The sequence below is a fragment of the Cnephaeus nilssonii genome (assembly GCF_951640355.1).
Source record: "Cnephaeus nilssonii genome assembly, chromosome: 4".
Lineage (NCBI taxonomy): Eukaryota > Metazoa > Chordata > Mammalia > Chiroptera > Vespertilionidae > Cnephaeus > Cnephaeus nilssonii.
The window spans coordinates 39,806,071-39,826,046 of record NC_137075.1 but is presented as its reverse complement, the minus strand read 5'-3'; positions in this window follow the sequence as shown (position 1 = coordinate 39,826,046).

Here is a 19,976-nt window from a genome sequence, read left to right as displayed (position 1 = left end):
ACTAATGCTATCTTGCAAGCTCTTAAGCCATATTTAGTAACATGGGGTATAAAAATAAGCTTTTAGTTCAATTTTTTTTAAGTTGACTTCTGTTTCCTTTCTTCTATTCCCTCTCCCAAAGACGGATTTAACTAATTACACTTTCAGCTGAATGCTGATAGACGTGTATTTATTATCGGTGCTGTAAGCCCTGGAATTCTTTTTTCCTCTGTGAGGCCACAGACATATACATTAAGCTCAAGTCCCTGTGAGCTGTCAGAGTTATGGTCCAGCCCAGAGCAGTGCAACATGATAAAGTTTTCAGGCCCTGTTTAGTTAAGACTGAAGAGCTGGGACCCAGCCAATCTCCACCACTCAGGGCTCTTTTCACAGTCCAAAATGATTTGGCTTAAACGTTTCCAACTGTGATGAGGTCCCATTTCAGTGATTATGCAGTCATTCACTTTTCCACATCAACATCAAAGTCATTAACAGCCGAGTATTATTGCACTGGCTGGAATTCAGTTAAGGACTAGAGGGAAGTTGCTCTTTATTAAGATAAATCATTGCCTTGGTTATGTCACCCATGAAATAATCAATTTACTGTGTTGGTTAATTTCCTCCCTCTTTGATCTGTGAATTAAATTCAACAGATCATTGTTTCACACAACTACCACTCAAAAAATGTTATAAGGGAAAATGCACACACATGTTCTGATGGCCGTGGTCTTACAAGTATGATAAACAACATAGCAAACTGAGGGCTCAGTTCATTCGATCATTCATTTCCGCAGTTATCTTATCTCCCCACTGCTCCAAGGGCAAGGTAACACCCTGATCTAACTGGGTGATCCTCTCTCTGAATTCCTGAAGTGTTCTGTTAAGAAATAAAATGTTAAGCAGAGCTAGCCTTAATACTTTGGGGATCATAAGCTTGAACCAAATCCAATGTGGGATATCCTTGTCTGGAATTCAGGACAAAAAAGCAGCAATCTTTACAAGGATACTCACTTATAAATGTGAGGCATCCTTTAGGGATCCCTCTCATAAATACGAGGACTTCTTTGTTCCATAATTCATGGCTTCTTATAGGGAAAAGACATTGAGTGAGATGTTTTATTTTTCCTTGCTTTGGTGATTCCTATGAGAAATATTTTTGTGCTTGGATGATTTAAAAATATATTTTCATAATGAAATATTTCAAACATGCAGACAAGTATAGAGAATAATATAATAAAAATCCATGGACCCACAACACAACTTTATCAAATCTTAACATTGCACTTCAGATGTGTGTGTGTTTTAAAGAAATAAATGTTATAGATACAGTTGAGGACTCCTATGTATCCTCTACCATTTTCTCTCTCCTCAAAGAAAATCGCTGTCATAAATGTATGAATATAAATGCTTTATTTAGTTATTTTACTTTGCTATATATTTTTTGCAATTACAAGCAACAGATATGTTATTTTATAGGGTTTTTTTTTTTTAGCTTTTTCAAGATGGTATTATGTCATATGCATCCTTCTGCATTTTGCTTGTTTCATCTACATTCTATGTTTGGGAATTACCAATGTTAATACATGTAGACCTAAGTTACTTATTTTTAAAATTTATTTATTTTTAAGTATATTTTTATTGATTTCAGATAGGAAGGGAGAGGGAGAAAGAGAGATAGAAACATCAGTGATGAGAGAGAATCATTGATTGGCTGCCTCCTGCACACTCCCTACTGGGGATTGAGCCCTCGACCCAGGCATATGCCCTTGACTGGAACCGAACCCGGGACCCTTCAGTCCACAGGCCGACACTCTACCCACTGAACAAAACCAGCCAGGGCTGTTACTCATTTTAACTGTGACATAGAATTTTGTTGTATGAATACAATTAAATCTTAGCCATGTGTATTTGTTCACAAGTATATTTTCTCTGGGGCACATACAAAAAGATGGGATTTCTAGATCCTTAGGCATGCACATATTTAGCTTTGCTAGACATTGTCAAATTACCAATTTGTATTCTCACTACTACTAGATCAGAATCTTTATTTTTCCAAACTTTCTGTGCTCGAATGATTAAAAACAGTTTTCTAATTAAAACATTAGACTGAAGCCAGTGTTCTCTGGTTTCTGTGAGCTCAGTCTCCACACTGGAAATAGAGTAGAGAAGTGTAGTTGACATAATTCCAAAGGAGGTAGGAATTGCCCAATGGTTATCTCTTACCTGTGTTTCAACCTTGACTTTGGAGATCTGGCTCATGAAATATATGTAATCAAGATAACACAGAGGGCTACCTTATGGCAAGTCATTTTTTCCCCCTTGGGGCTAGCTCTTTAGAATCAGCTGAAATGGAGATATATGACAATTTTCCACGTTCTTCAGACACAAAATGACACTTTGACAAGATGATTACAACAAACATAGAGCTGCAATTTTAATCCCTTCAATCTCAAATTTCCATAGAGATGACGAAACCATGTCAAATTTTTAAAAATGTTTCTTCATGTGTTAAAATCAAATAGCATTTATTGGACACTTAAGAGAATGTGGAACATGGTGACAGCTATATGTTTGCACTTAGGTGAACATGGGGTTCGGCAGCTAAGAATTTATTATAGAAAAAATAAAGTCAATATTAATGAGAAGTAGAAAGAATTTAAAAGTGCTTGAGATACCACATCACCAACTGTGGTTAATCCCAAGTTTAAAATGCTCATCTTCCCAAACAGGGTGGCACCTATCCACGTGGAAGACACAGAACAGGGTTTAAGAACTATTCTCACAGCCACATTGACTAAGGGGGAATTGAGCCCGATATCTAGTATTTAGTTAGATGTATGTATACATACTGTACAGAGAACTCTAAAAAATTATACATTGTCATGATTATTACTTATTTGCAAATCAGGCAATAGAAAATTTCACATATCACTTCTGCTATTTGTAAGTGGACATTAGGCACCAAATCAAATGTGTTTTATTGGATCCTATTTTCATTTAGGAGAGCAATGATGCTGGTTGCCCAGTCTTCTCTTTCTAATTCATCCTCCACCTATCTTTGCTGCTCTGGGGCGCCTATGTTCCCTGGCTTCTGGTTGGGTTTTGTTAGTGATGAGCATTGGTAAGAGAATAGAGGGTAGGGAGAGGGGGGCATATTTATTCCTCTCCCCTTTCTTAGATCATTCAAAATAAAAACAGTTGTTTAAAATATTTTCAGACTTCATGGTAGAAACATCAAACTGGTAAAATAAAAGATAACTAGAAGAAATTAGAGTTTAAATAATGGTGCTTTAAAATTTTCATAAAGGCAAAATGTCTATCCTTAGATATAAAATTATTAATATTTTAACATGTATGAGTATATCTGAAACATATCCAAGCCTAAGTTTCATCATCTGTAAAATGTGGATAATATGAATACCTATCATAAAGACTGCTGAGAAGATTTAATAAATCAGTGCAGCAATTTTCAACAGGTGTGCTGCCAGAATTTTTTAAACACACAATACCTGACTCTTTAGTCAGGGGCACTGATCTCTTTTCCACTGGATTGTCAAATTAAAAAATCACAACAGCCAACACAACAATAGCTGTCCTGTGTGAATGAATCAAAATTATACATTTTTTTTTTGCCTGGCCAGTGTAGCTCAGTGGTTGAGCATCAGCCTATGAAACAGGAGGTCACAGTTGGATTCCTAGTCAGGACACATGCCTGGGTTGTAGGCTTGATCCCCAATAGGGAGTGTGAAGGAGGGAACTGATCAATGATTTATTCTCTCTCATCATTGATGTTTCTTTCTCTCTCTCCCTATTATACTTTTTTTTTTTATCAGATTGGCAAAAAAAAATTTTGGTGTGCTGCAGAATTTTAGTAGTTAGTTTATGTGTGCCATGAGATGAAAAAGGTTGAAAATTGCTTGCACTAGTGAATGGAAGGCATTTAACAGAATATCTGATATCTAATAGGTATGCAATAAATTTGAGATTATTAGTCTTATCATTTTCTTTTTTGGCTGTCTCCTTCCATTTACCATACCTTCTCAGAGATTATCAAATGATAATTTGTAGTTTAAAAGTAATAGGGACTTTTTTTTCCAAGGTAAATTTGAGACGTTATCCTTGCCATTTTTTTTATAAGCACCTGTGGGCAGGAAAATAGTTTTGAAAGATTAATTATTTTTCCTCTTGCATTTCCTAGTTGAGCCCCTGGAGCCAGATAATCTTGGCTTGGATTTTGGTTCCATTTTTTACTCATAGCATGACCTTAGACTAAACCCTAATTTTCTCATCTATAACTGCCTAGAATTGTAGTGAAGAATCATCAGAGAACTGATTTAAATAACTAAACTCAGCTCTAAATGGACGTGAGCTCTAATTATATATTATGATCATTGTTATCATGTTTAGTTGCTCTTCAGGTGGCAAGGAGAGTGAAGACAACAAAACAAACTGTGGGGCTCTGGGGAGTGAGCCTGCTCCTTCCAGGAGAACACTGTGCATCTACAACGCCTTCATTACTGCCTCTGTGTTTGTTCACTCTGAGGATCAGCACTCCACCAGATTGGCTTTGTCCTATCCAGGCTTTGCTTGATTTTAAGGACCTTTCTGAGACATATCCTTTTGCAGCATTCCTTTAAGATGAGCTGGTGGCAGTATTTAAAAGATAAACTGAGGCACAATAATTTCAGATCCCCCGAGTCACACAACATGTAGCAACTAGGTGTGTTCTTTCCTTTCAGGAAAGGGGAGAACACAGTGAAAGCCTTTCCTAGAAAGGCTTTTCAGCTAATGCTCTTTGACTTTGTTGCTTGTTTCTGACTGGGGGAATGTGAAGGGGCTGGAAGGACCAGTGATGGTGCTGCAGGTGGACTCACCTGTAAAATGCATGGAACACTTGTCCTTGGAGGGCATCTGTGGGAGCAGTGAACACCGGACACCAGGACAAATACTTCCTCCCTATTGTTCACCACAGAAACACTCACTAACCTCTCTCTCTCTCTCTCTTTTTGATTAAGACATTCTGTGAGCTCACTTCTGAAAAAGCTAAAGATTAACTGAGAAAACCACGCAAGTATCATTCTTTAGGCTGAGACATTGGTCAGAAATGCTGGACACCTCAAACACACAGACTTTTACATGTTATAGGTTTAGGTGAATAATGTTTAAACAGCTCAAAATTTTTAAGTGTTTTAGGTTCAAACATGTAAGTTTTATCAAACTTATTTAGTTAAATTAGGAAAATATATATTTTCCCCACAGGGGAAATATATGTTGAAAAAATATGACTTTAGACTATCTCTAATTATAGCAGTCTCCAAAAGAGGCAAAAAGAGTCAGTGAAAATGTATGTAGGCATGTGGATGTATGTGGACGAATCCCCTTATAATTTATACTGCCAAGAAAATATTAACTACAAAACAGTATAGAGGAGAAAATGTGAGCTAGGATTGGATTCTGATTAATATTGCAATCATTTGAATAGGAGTGCTTCTCTTTATTTTAAAGATGGTCCTTTCTGTTGAGAATTTCTCATTCCTACCTGTTATTATATATAGGGTTTAAAGATGTGTAATTTAATGGTAAATAAAGTTTAAAACTAATTACATTTGCTTTTAAATAGCCCCATCAATCAGTATCTAAAATTTACCAGAATTGAACATTAATCCATCAAGTGGTTGGAAATTGCCAGGGTATTTCAGGCTACTTTAGCAGTTCATATTTTATCATATTACTGTCTGCACATTACTAACATTAAGCATAATTTCATGCAGAAGACAATTAGATTAATGAATGACTCTTGTGTTGTCAAATCCCATGAAAGCCATTTCTGCAAAACGAACTGGAAAATCTGTTCTGTATTTTAGAAAAGGTGGCAGTTTCTATACTAGACAAAGGCCAACTTCTGTATTCAGTTACTAACATATAATTCTGGCCTGGATGTCTAACCTCAGAAAATGGTCCAATAAATTCATGTCCAAAAATAAGTTCAAGTCCAGTGAAGCAGTTCATTATTCATTGGGTAGGATATGAAAGAGAAGCTTAATATTTTACTGATGATTCCAAGCCCAATAAAATTTGTTATTTCTAATTCAGGTAAAAGTCAACTCTCTATTACTTGTGATATTTCTGAATTAGAAGTAATTCCTCTTTGAATTGATGACCATATATAGAAATTCCAAGCCTCGATCATCTCTCTTCACTGATAAATAACATCTTGGCCTGTTGAGAAGTTGATTTCCCAGTATTATCATACAATAAATGGCCTTAAGGAGCAGAAAGTTAGACCATTGAGCCTCATTCAGAATTATTTATGCCAGGAACTCTCATTATATGGGTCATATAATTAGATTACCCCTTCTGTACTTTAGAATATGTTTCTTCCAAGGCCAGATGAAAAGGAAGACTCATAACCTAGCAGTTAATGAAAAATGTTAGCCTTTGAATGCAGCTGAGGGTCACTGTACCAATCCTTTTATCTTATAAGAAATGGTGGGTCCAGAAAACTTGAGTGTAAGGACCATGCAGTTAATAGCAGAATCAGAATTAGCATGTATAGATCTGACGTCTAATTCAGTGCTCTCTCCCCCACACTTAAAGTCTGTTTCCATTTCTACTACTTCTCTAAAAATCTGTCAGGTATTGGTCAGAAATGTAGTGACCTAAGGTGAGTGCCTGAAGCCGATACTTTGCTGGAAGATGGGGAAGCTGGATCCTAAAGGGACAGGGGATGGGGTTGCCCAGGCACAAAGGCTTCAGGAGCTCTGCAGGCAGCTGAGAAGGGAGGACTGAGGAAGGAGAGGACACATGCCCTTCTGTGATGTACTGAGGGTGGACAGTGGCTCCGAAGGTGGCTCAGTCAGGGCAACTGGTGAGAATAGGATTTCCAAAATTTGGGGGGGAAGGATTTTTAAGGCAAGCCAACAAAAGTAGAAATCATGAAGAAAAAAGGTAAACAGGATCAAAACAGAATGAAAAGACAAAAGGGAAACTAGGAAAGACATTTATGACATAAGAAAGAAGCACAAAGTTAATGATCCTATTTTAGCATAGTGCTTATTAACAGTGAAAAAAGATAAACATGAAAAACAAGGACAAACAGTAGAGCCCTAGCCGGTTTGGCCCAGTGGATAAAGCGTCTGCCTGAGGACCCAAGGGTCCCAGGTTTGATTCTGGTCAAGGGCAGGTCCTGGGCTGTAGGCTCCTCTGTGGGTGAGGATTTTAAAAAAGATATGTTTTTGCCCTGGACAGTGTGGCTAAGTGGTAGGAGCTTCGGCTCGTGAGCCAAAGGTATTGGTCCTATTCTAGGTCAAGGTCAAGGTCATGTATCTGGTTGCAGGTTTGATCCCCAGTCCAGGTGGGGGATCCTGGGGAAGGCAATTAATCGATGTGTCTGTCTCATATCAATGTTTTTTCTCTCTCTCTTCCTCCCCCTCTCTCTTTTCCATTCTCTCTAAAAAAAAAAAATAAATAAATGGAAAAAATATCCTTGGGCGAGGATTAACAAAAATATTTTAAAAAAATAAGAGTAGACAGGAGAAGGTTAAATGGGGAGAAATAAAAACTTTTCAACAAATAGAAAATGTTTATTCTCACAAGGAGTCAAATAAATGAAAAAAATGTAAAAACATCATTGAGATGCAATCTTTTTCATACCACACTACTTTTCATTATAAAAAAAGAATGGAAACATACTAAATTGAAAAACCATAAAGATATGGTAAATAACATATGGCTCAGGATAGTGGGACTTTAATTGGTATAACTTTTTGGAAGAGTAATTTACAATGTATCCCTAAAGTCTAAAAGGGCCCCTAGTTTTTGACTCAGCAATTCTACCTCTAAGAATGAATACTAAAGCAATAATCATTGAGCTTAACTATTTAACAATGCAAAAAGTTAAAAAGTCAAATAAGAGAGAAATTGGTTAAATAAATTATATGTGCATAATGTGTATAAAGCAGTTTATCTATAAAATATGCATAATAATAGTCCCTATCTTAAATGTACATAAAATGTATAGTAAATACTCCATAGCTGTACTTATTATTATCATTGCTATGTACATTGCCCTTTAAAGTTCTTTTGTGTTTTGGGGAAGATTGGTCTGGGTGAATGGAAATAGCCTGTGGTGGTATGTGCTTGGCAGGCTCGCTCATGGACAGGCAGGTGGGCAGTGTGACTGTGGCCCAGTGAGTGCAGGGGAGCAGTAGAAGATGATGATGATGAATTTGGAGAGGTGGCTGGGATCAGATTACATATGGCCTTGTAAGCCATGTTAATAACCTGGTATTTTATATTTATTTGTTTACTGTTTGTCTTTCCACAATGATTAATCTCCACAAGGGCAAGTACAAGGTTGGGCAAAAGTAGGTGTAATACAATACTTAATAAATAATAGTACAAGAATAAATTTTGTGTTTCACATAATCAACCTAGTTTTGTCCCATCCTGCATTTTGTTTTGTCACTGCAGTACCACAGCATCTAGGACTGCACTGTTCAGTATTGTAGCCACTAGCCACATGTGTCTATAAGCACTTGAAATGTACCTGGTCTGAACTGTGATGACAAAAATCTCTTAAATAAATGTTTATATTCATTGCATGTTGAAATGATAATACATAAATATATTGGGTTAAATCAAGTATATTAAAATTAACTTTACTCGTTTCTTTTTTTACTTTTTAAAATATGGCTATTAGAAAATTTAAAATGACATGTATGATTCAAATCATATCTATGTTAAAAACGCAGACATGCCCAGCCACCGACCTATGAACCAGGAGGTCATGGTTCGATTCCTGGTCAGGTTGAGGGCTTGATCCCCATTGTGGGGTGTGCAGGAGGCAGCTGATCAATGATTCTCTCTCATCATTGATGTTTCTAGCTCTCTCCCTCTCCCTTCCTCTATGAAGTCAATAAAAAATATTTTCAAAAAGCACAGGCATGAAAGGCACACAGTTGTTATTCAGCAAGTATTTGTTGAATGAATAGATGAGCACATGTTATAGTTTACCTTGATTCTGTTTGACATGACCTCTGGATTTTAAATTTGACTCAAAAACTGAAGTATCTATGGTTAGAAGAGAACTTGATTAATATTTATCCTAACAGCCTCTCTTAGATTTTTGTTTCTCCTTGCTCTGTGCTAATAAACCTTTCTGAGAGTTGGGCAACATGTATTTGGCTGTAGATATCTCCTGGTTGAGGCAGAAAATTCTGCTATTGTCCTTGTAGATAGATAAACACTTGGATCTGACAGTATTAAACAATAGCTCTAGGAGTTTGTGAATTTTAGATCCAATATTCAATCTTGATGGATGTTGTAAGAATTCAGTCAATGAGTACATCAACACATATTTAATTTATTAAAAAAGTCACAAGCCAATATACATATAAAGGCAATTATGGCATATGTGCTTTTATACTGAAAGATATGTATGTACAGGATAAAACTCTGAAGTAAAGAGGGTGATTATTTTTCTTTCTTTTTCTTTTTCTTTTTCTTTTTCTTTTTTGGTTTAAGAGAACTGCATCTTTCTATGTATCCACAGCTGTGAAGGAATATGTTTATATCTGTGCATTTACCTATAGGGAATTCATATGTACCTTTGTTGGCCTGGTGCGTATTTATAGAAATCACTTTTCCTAGCTATAGAAATGTAGATGAGTAAATTTTTAGAATGTATAGGTGGTCATAGGAAGGGTTTTTTAAGAGGATGACAGACACTGGGGCTGAATCCTGCTTCAGGCAGTAGCAAGCAAGTTAAACCATCACTGATTGACTTTTATTAAGTCTGATTTGTAAGGCTGATAGGCTCAGGCTTCCATCTGATGGACAGGTTTTTGTCACCCAGCCAAGATAGGAATCCTAGAGAAATGCCAAAGAGAAAAGACAGTGTTGTTCCCCCAAACCCATTGTGCTTTGAACGTTTGCTACTTTGTTTTTTTCTATTTTACATACCCAAGCTGAAATGTTTTTACCAATTATTTTGTCATTCTTTATGAAACTTGGTTTAATCAGACGCTGAGTCTGATCTTTGTGCTTTAGGCTATGGCTGTAAATAGCAATGAAGTGGAAATACTATTTGTTTAAGAAGCTGGAATGCATTGGTTCAGTTAAGAGAGAGAGGGGAAGAATATGGACACACATGCTTTCCTCAACTCCCAGTTCCCTCCAAAGGGATATCTTTAAAAAGTTTTTGTCTTTTCAGTTATCCTTAAAGAATTCTCTTATGGGCTAGTTAGGTACGAATTGAATTCCTCACATGTAACTATCTTTTGTTCTCTCTCTTGCTCGGTTGAGCCAGAGGCAAATTTATAAAGCTTGTTTTTGACAGCTCCAAGCTACTTTTACATCCAACCAGTGTTTGTTGAACATCTATTAGGATGGCCCACGCCCTTTGCTTGGTAAGTGCTTTTGCAAGCATTTCATTTAAACTTCATAAAGATGTGACCATGCAAATGTTTCAGATGAACAAATGCATTCTCTAAGTGGTTTTTAAAAAGTCACACAGCTAGAAAGTAACAGTACCAGTCCTCTAACTCTTATGTTCAGTGGTTTTTCTCTTCTTAGGTAGCTCCACTAATTAAAACCCACTCTCTGAAATGTCCTGATAATCTCATTCTCATGAAGATGTACAGGTAGCCAAGGCTTACTAGGCTTCTAATTTCCTTTGAGACTTCTTTGACCCTTGAGTTTTTTAGAAGCCTATTGTTTAATTTAGAAATAGAGATTTTCTAGATTTCTTATTGCTATTGAATTCTAATTGAATACTGTCCTGACCACAGATATACGCTATCATTTTGATCCTTCGCAATTCACTAAAACTTGCTTAATCAGTAGGGTCTGTCTTGGTGAATGACTCCTTTGAGCTAGGGAAGAATGTGAATTTTACTATTATTGGGTATAATCTATAATGATCTATAATAATAAAAGCATAATATGCCAATTAGACTGGACATCCTTCTGAACGACCTTCTGGACGAAGCCACAGCAGGGGCTGAGGCAGAGGCAGGTGGCTGCCGTGGCAGGTGGGGGCCAAGGCAGCCACAGTGGTAGGGGCCGAACCCTTTGCAGGAATTCTGTGCATCGGGCCTCTAGTGTTCTATAAGAGCATATCAGGCCAAGGATTGGTATTTTGTTCAAATCTTCTATATTATTTGTAATTAATCTACTTGTTCTATCTATCTATTTCTTCATTCACTTCCATAAATTATTGATTCATATACTTTTGGACTTAGTTATTAGGTTTATACATATTTAAGATTGCTATGACTTGTTGATGAATTGATGTTTTTTATCATTATGAAGCCTTCTCTATCTGTTAGTGCTTTTCTTCTCAAAGTCTACTTTGGCTGACACTCATATACCATGTTAACTCTTGTTATATTTAGTGTTTGTATGGTATATGTTTTTCATACTTTTACTTTCAATCTGTATCCTAACCTTTTAAGCATGTTCTGGCAAGCAGCATGTAGTTAGGCACTGTTGTTTTTTTGTTTTGTTTTCAAGCCTGACAGTTTTTACCTTCTAAATGTAAGCGATTAGTCCATTTACATTCAATTTAATTATTAATATGTTTGTATTTAGGTTTACTATCTTGATGTTTCTTTTCGTTTTGTCCCATCTGCATTTTGCTTATCCACTTCTCCATTCCTGCCTGCTTTTCAGCGAAATGAGTACATTTTAATATTCTGTTAGATGCTCTCTACTTTTAGGTTATGCCTTTTAGTATTATTTTCTAGTGGTTGCTCTAGATATTAAAATATTCATCTTTACAATCAGGGTAAGCACTCTAAACCTGTATACTTCACAAAACTGGCCAAGTCTGCCCATTGTACTCTTGTCATATGTTTTACTTTGACATAGGTTATAAAACCCATAATTCATTAATATAATTTTGACTTTAAATAGTCTAATAGACTTTTTAAAAATTAATATACGTACCTATTTATTTGATAAAGGCATTGGTATAGAAATATTAGAATTTAAAAATTTATAGCAGTAATAATTTTATAGTATTTAAAATATTTTTACATTTTTATATTTGTTTGTATATATATATATATATATATATATATATATATATATATATAGTAATTTTGAAAAATCCTTTATATTTATCCATATATGTATCTTTTCTAATGTTCTTTGTTCTTTCATGCAGGACTAGTTTTTCTCTGGTATTTACCTTCAGACAAAAGAATTTCCTTCACCATTCATTGTGGTGCAGGTCAGCTATGGATAAATTCTTTCAGCTTTTGTCTGTCTGAAAATTATTTTTCTTCCTTCATAAAGGACATTTTCACTGGATACAGAATCTAGGTTGACAGTTTTTTCTTTCAGAACTTAAAAATGTCATTCCATTTTCTTCTGTTCTCCATTATTTGTGATGAATAGTCATACTTCATTCTGCTTGTTGTTCACTGGTGCATAAGGTGTGATTTTTTTCTCAGGCTGCTTTCAAGATTAGATTTGGCTCTCAGCATGTTGACTATGATGTATATAGCTAAGTTTTAAGTTTTATTTATCCTGCTCAGGGTAAACACACTGGAACTGCTTTGTGTCACTGTGGATAAATAAGTTTATCAATTTTTCAAAATTTGCCATTATTATCTATTCAAATATTTTTCTGCCTATTTTCTCTCTTTTCTTTCTATGACATTTCTATTATGCATATGTCAAACTATTTGATATAATTTCACAGGTATCAGGTGCTGTATTATTTTAAACTTTTTATGCATTGCAGTTTGGATGACCTCTATGATCATGATCTTGTACCTCACAATTTTTTCCTTCTCTATGCCTAATCTGATAAGAATAAATGAAAAGAATTATGCTATCAATTTTGTTGTTGTGTTAGTATTTTCACTTGAATTTTTATACAGTTTTCATTTTACTGATGAAATTTTCTATTTGCTCACTTGTATCTTTTAATCATAGATTCGACATTTTTAACATATTTCTTTATCTTTAAAGCCCTCTCTGATTATTTCAACATCTAGGCTATATCTGGGTCTGGTTCTTTTGACTTTTTTTTTCCATAATGGTAAGTCACATTTTCTTGTTTCTTTGCTTTTTGTTTGTTGTTCTGTGTAAGATAAATGTAGATACTGAAGTAAATAATGCTTGTACCAAGCAAAAGGTTTACCCCTCTGCCATGTTGCTAGTGTGAGCATTGATTCAATGCATTTTTAGTTGACCTGGGTTTGGGCCATATTGTTGCTTCAGTTACATTTAGTTCAGCACAGTCTTCAAATGATTTTTGGGCAGGTTAAATACATCCTTTTTTTAAAAAAAAATCTGGGCTTTGGATACGAGTGCCTGGAGGATTTTCCTCAGGACTCCTGCATTGCCTACATCTTTAACAGGTCCCACACCCCTGTACATTAGATGAGGAAACTTTGAGCTCTCTTACCTTTCTTCTAGATATAGGAGGCCACTGCTTGCACACATTGTTAAGACTCATAGTGCCAGGAGGGTTTCTTTCATTTCTTCTATCACACCCTTAGACTTTACCTGGCTTGGCATACTTGTGCCTGGCTGAGTGTGTGTGTGTGTGTGTGTGTGTGTGTGTGTGTGTGTGTGTATGTATGTATGTGTTAAGGGGTTGTTCTATCGACTATTGAGAGAAGAGAGGGGAATTTCTAACTGTAAGTATAGATTTGTCTTTCTCCTTTTAGTTCTATAAGTTTTTGCTTCATATATTTTGTAACTTTATTATTTAGTGCTTGTATTTTAGGACTGCCATATCCTTTTGATGTATTAATCCTTTATTTTTATGTAATGTTCTTCTGTGTCTACGCTAATTTTCTTTTCTCTGAAGTCTATTTTATCTGATATCGATATGACCACTCTTGCTTTCTTTTAATATTAGTATGAGATATCTTTTTTCTACTCCTTAACTTTTAATTTGCCTGTATCATTATAGTTGAAATGAATCTCTTGTAGTGAGTATATGGTTGGGTAACGTTTTAAATACATTATACCAGTCTCATACTTGAACCATTTCTACTTAATTGTCATACTTGGACCATTTATATTTAATTTTTAATATGTTAGAGCTTCAGTCAGATTTTTTTGTTGTTGTTGTTGTTCTTCTGGTTCTTTTGTTTGTTTGTTTGTTTCTTTGCTTTCTTTTTCTTGCCTCTTTTTGGGTTACATAAACATTTTTAGGAATTCCTTTTTGATATATCTATAATATATTAAGGGTATTTCTTTATATAGCTCTTCTAGCAGTTGCTCTGTGAATATTGTATATACATAATTCATCAGAGTCTACTTGGGTGAATATTTTACTAGCTTGAATAGCATGTAGAAATTTACTTCACTTTATGTCTCTTTACTTTCCTTTATTGATGATATAATTGCCTTAAATATTATCTTTGCATATATTTAGAACACTATCAGATATTATTATAATTTTTTGCTCCAACTGTCAAGAATTTAGGACTTTCTTCAAGAGAAAGAAAATGTAAATGTATTTTTATTTACCTATATATTTACTCTTTTCATTGTTCCTTTTTTGATGTTGCATGATTCTTTTTATTTCCTACTTCCTTCCTATTCACAGAATGTCTTTAGCAAATATTTTAGTTTTCTGTTGGCTGAGAATATCTTTATTCCCATTTACCCCTGAAAAATAATGTCTTCAGTCATACAGTGATACCTGAGAGATATTGCGGGTTCAGTTCCAGACCGCCACAAGAAAGCAAATATAACTTGCTTTATTCACATAAATGTGTTGGTTTCCCAGTGCATATAAAAGTTATGTTTACACTATACTGTAGTCTATTAAATAGTGTGCAATAGTATTATGTCTAAAAGAAAAAAATGTACGTACCTTAATTTAAACATTCTTTGAGAAAAGATTAATGGTTGCCAGTGGAGAGGGGAGTTGGGGAGGGTCTGGGTGAAAAGGTAAGAGGATTAAAAAGTAAAAATTGGTAGTTTCAAAATAGTCATGGAGGTGCAAAGTACAGCAAAAGGAATATAGTTAATGATATTGTAATAACTATGTATGGTGCTAGGTGTGTACTGGAAATCTTGAGGGAAACATTTTGTAAAGTATATGATTGTCTAATCACTATGCTGTACACCTGAAACTAATACAAAATAGCATTGAATTTAAATTATAATGGAAAAAATAAAAATAATTCACCATCTCTTAAAAAATGGTAACAATTATCTGAGCCTGTTGGAAAAATAGCACTGATAAACTTGCTCATTGCAGGGTTGCCACAAACCTTGAATTTGTAAAAAATGCAACATTTGCAAAGCACAAAAAAAGTGAAGTACAATAAAAAAAGGTATACCTGTTGACTATAGATTGAGATTCCCTTTCTTTCATAAATTTTACGTCACTTCCTCATGGCTTTCATAGCCAGTCAGGGCACATACTTAAGTTACTGGTTAAATCCTCAGTTGGGGCACATTCAGGCGGTATCCAATCAATGTTTTTCTCTCACATCAATGTTTCTCTCTCTCTTCCCCTTTCTCTATTTCTAAAATAAATAATAAAAACATATCCAAGGGTGAGGATTTTTAAAAAGTCAGTTCTTTAGAAACTTAATGTATAGATTAAGTGCAGACCCACCCAAGATTGCAGCAAATTATTTTGTGGATATCTACAAACTGATTCTAAAGTTTATATGGAGAGTCAAAAGATCCAGAATAACCAACCAAGTATTGAATATAAACAAAGTCAGAGGACTGACACTAGTCAACTCCCAGACTTGCTATAAATCTATATTAATCAAGGCAAAGTGGCATTAATGAAAAAAATAGACTAATGGAACAGAATAGAAAGCTCAGAAATAGACTCATAAATACAATTAACTGATCTTTGACAAAAGAGTAAAGACAATACAGTGGAGCAAAGATAGTCTTTTCAATAAATGGCACTCGAGCAACTAGATATTCATATGCAAAAAAATAGAATATAAACATAGATCTTATACCCTTCAGAAAAACTAAGTCAAAATGGTTCATAGACCTAAAAGTAAAATGCAAAACTATAAAACTCCTAAAAAATAAAAATTGAAGAAAATCTAGATGACCTTGAATACAATGTGAATTTTAGATATAACTCCAAAGATACAATTCATGAAATAAATAATTGATAAACTATTAAAATTAAAATTAAAAACTTCTGTTTGCCCTGACCAGTGTGTCTCAGTTAGTTGGAGCATTGTCCTATACACCAAAAGATCATGGGTTCGATTCCTGGTCAGGGTTCATACCCAGTATGCGGTTTGATCCCTAGTCAGGGTGCATACAGGAGGCAACCGATTGATGTTTCTCACATCAATGTTTCTCTCTCTCTCTCCCCCTATCCCATCCTCTATCTCTAAAATCAATAATAACATATTCTTGGTAAGGATTAAAAAGCAAAACAAAAAAACTTCTATTCTGCAAAAGATGATGTCAAGGTAATGAGAAGAAAGGCCACAAACTGTGAGAATATATTTACAAAAGACATACCTGATAAGGAACTATTATCTAAAATATAACAAAGAAGGCTTATAGCTCAACAGTAAGGAAATGAACACACTGGTTTAAAAGTGGGCAAAAAGTTGAAAAGACACCTCACTATTGAAGATATGGACATGGTAAATAGCATATGAAAAGATGTTCAACATCATATGTCATTAGGGAATTGCAAATTAAAACTATGAGATGCCTTTACTGACCAATCATAATGGCCAAAATGCAGAACACTGGGAACACCAAATGCTAGGGAGGATGTGGAACAACAGGGACTCTTATCCATTGCTGGAGGGAATGCAAAACGATAAGCCATTTGGAAGACAATTTGGCAATTTCTTATAAAATGAAATACATTCTTTTTATATGATCCATCAATTGTGCGCCTTGATATTTACCCAAAGGAGCCAAACACATGTTCACACAAAAACCTGAACACTAATGTGTATAGCAACTTTATTCACAATTGCCAAAGCTTAGAAGCAACCAAGATGTTCTTTAGTAGGTGAATGGATAAAGACATGGTGGTGCATTCAGACAATGGAGTATCATTCAGTGATAAAAATAAAAAAGGTATTAAGTCATAAAAAAATGGAGAAAATATAAATGCAGATTACTAAGAAGAAGAATGTAATCTGTAAAGGCTACCTGCTATATAATTCAAATTATGTGACATTCTAGAAAGACCAACTATGGGGGCAGTAAAAGGGTCAGCGGTTGGGAGGCAGGAAGATGATTAGGCCAGTGGTCGGCAAACCGCGGCTCGCGAGCCACATGTAGCTCTTTGGCCCCTTGAGTGTGGCTCAGCGTTAGAACCACTTCTTCAAAATAGACTCGCCCAGGCCAAAAACTGACTTCTGCGCATGGGCCACGAAGACTCAATCGCACGGTACGTGCGCGCCCACACGTGGTATTTTGTGGAAGAGCCACACTCAAGGGGCCAAAAAGCCGCATGTGGCTCGCGAGCCGTGGTTTGCCGACCACTGGATTAGGCAGAGCACAGAGGATTCTTAGGGCAGGAAACTATACTGTATTTTTATTTCATCCAATTGTTACTTTTGACATTGGCATAATTAAAGACTCCAGTGCCTAGAACATAGTAGTTGTGTAATAAATGTTGGACAAAAGGAATGGCTAAATGTCCAACAATAGGCAAAATAGTGTAATAGGGCAAAGTTTCCAAAAAGGGTGTTTCCAAAAAGTCAGCTCTTCATTCTTCCTATTATTTGAGAAGCATTTATGACCTGGAGAAAGCCTTTGGTAAATGTGATACATGGGCTCATTGCAGAGACCACAGAACCTATTAGGATAGATGTCTCCTAGTCACCATAGGTTATACACATCTAAATGACAAGGGACAATTTTTTACTCATTTTATATCTAGCATAGAACCTTGTTGGCATGCATTTTGAATAGTAAGTTCTTAAATATTTGCTGAATGAATGTTAAAAACTGATTCATTTCATGTCCTTGATAACTATGGAAGAGATTCTTAGTTTAAAGCTGAAATTTGTACTCTGTCCTAAACATTTCTGTTATGGACTGAACTGCGTGTCTTCCAAATTCATGTTGAAATCCCAACTATAGTACCTCAGAATGTAACCCTATTTGAAGATAAGGTCTTCAACTATCTGATTAAGTTAAAATGAGGCCTTCAGAGTGGGGCCCTAATTCAATATAATTGTGGTCCTTATAAGAAGAGAAAGAGAAACCATGGGCAGGCAGATAGCAAAGTCCCTGTAAGGATGTGATAAGAAGGCTTCCATCTACCAATTAAGGACAGAGGCCTCAGGAGAAACCAAACCTACCAACTCATTGATCTTGGACTTCCAGCTTCCACAACTATGAGAAAATAGATTTCTTTCTCAAGCCACCCAGTCTGCAGTATTTTGACTAACATAATCCCTTTCCATGAATAACAGGGAAAACTGACATTTTAACATTGTGAAGGTTTTATTTAACAAATATGTTGCTATTTATCCACATGCCTTGGCAAATATATGTCTCAAATATAAAAATCATTATTCCGGTTAATGTCAAGGTGTGTTTGTCCCTCTCTTCCTTTATCACTAAAATTATACCTCTTGTTTATTTCTTTTTTACTTGTAAACAGTGAAGAAATATCTAGTTGTAAGAGGAAATAAGTGACAAACCATATTTCATAATTAATTAGGTTGCAGTATCAATTAAATATAGCCAAAGGAAACCAAAATAAATTATACCTAATAATTTTTATGCATCCTGTTTATTTTTTCCCTCAAGAAACTACCATCTTTATCTTAAAATTTATTTTGGTGTGACTAGTGCTAACTGGGCATCCTTTATCCCAACTGATTGAAATCTGAGGACCTCAGAGGGTGCTAATTCATAATGTTCCACACCATGCTATTTGATGTTCAGTTCAATATTTTTCTGCAGGGCCTGGGATATGCTTTAAGTGACAACTTTCCCTGTACACATGTTATTTTTCCCCTCAGAATCTTCTTAGATGTCACCCTCCCAGATAAGAAATAAGGAAGAAGCAAACACTGGTGACATTTTATCAACAGGCTGTGACCCAAGTGTAACCAAATCCAAATTGCAGGGAGTCTACTTTTTCAACACTCCTGCTGTAGGCAGGGTGATAATGAAGCCAGACAGAGACATTTCCTTCAACTTTTGCCAGACGATGTGGCTCCTTGAAGTAGATTACAATGAAATCTGTACAAAGTAAGAGGCATGTTGGAGCCACCCTCCCAGAGGAAAACTGGTTTCCAGTCTGAGACTGACCCCATAAGTGGAGTCAAAATCCAATTGTTACATCATCCTTAAAGTATGCTATTTAACACAAAGACAGCCCATAAAGTAGCAGAAAGAGCAAAAATTTTCTGGCTTCAAGTATCATTAAATGTTTTTAAGAGGATATGGAAGGGTTTCAAAGGGTAACAAAATAAAGTTTTAAAAGATTTTTATCTATGTCATCTAATTTTTCTTTTTCAGACAACATCTTTATGTTGGTAAGCTTTGAACTTTGTGAGTTTTAATATGACATGCAAGACATTTTTTAAACCATAATTACTCTACATTTGTTATATTATTCACTTCTAACTGATAAAAACATGCTAATTTAATCATAAAATTGAGAAAAGATTTATATACAGTTTCCAAAGATATTACATTTCAACTTTTTTCCCCTTATAATCCTATTTATAACCAATTAGTGTTGTGCCTGGCCTTGCAGTAAGCTTGGGGGAATACAAAGTAATAGGAGTTGTGGTTGAAGAGTTTACTCTGTGTCCACAATGTGCTAGGAACTCTCTGGAATGCAACCTACTTCGCCATCAAAACCTCCTGTTAAGTGGAATTTTCTGTTCACAAACTGATCGAAATAGTTTTGCTACTTATTACTACAGAATCTTTGGTGGCTCCATGAAGTTCTGTGAATTGCTTGAATTGGAGGATGACTATAGGCAAGAGTTTCAGCATGGGCTAAGATTTTCCAGAAATGTCCTTTGTGAGTTCAAGAGTGG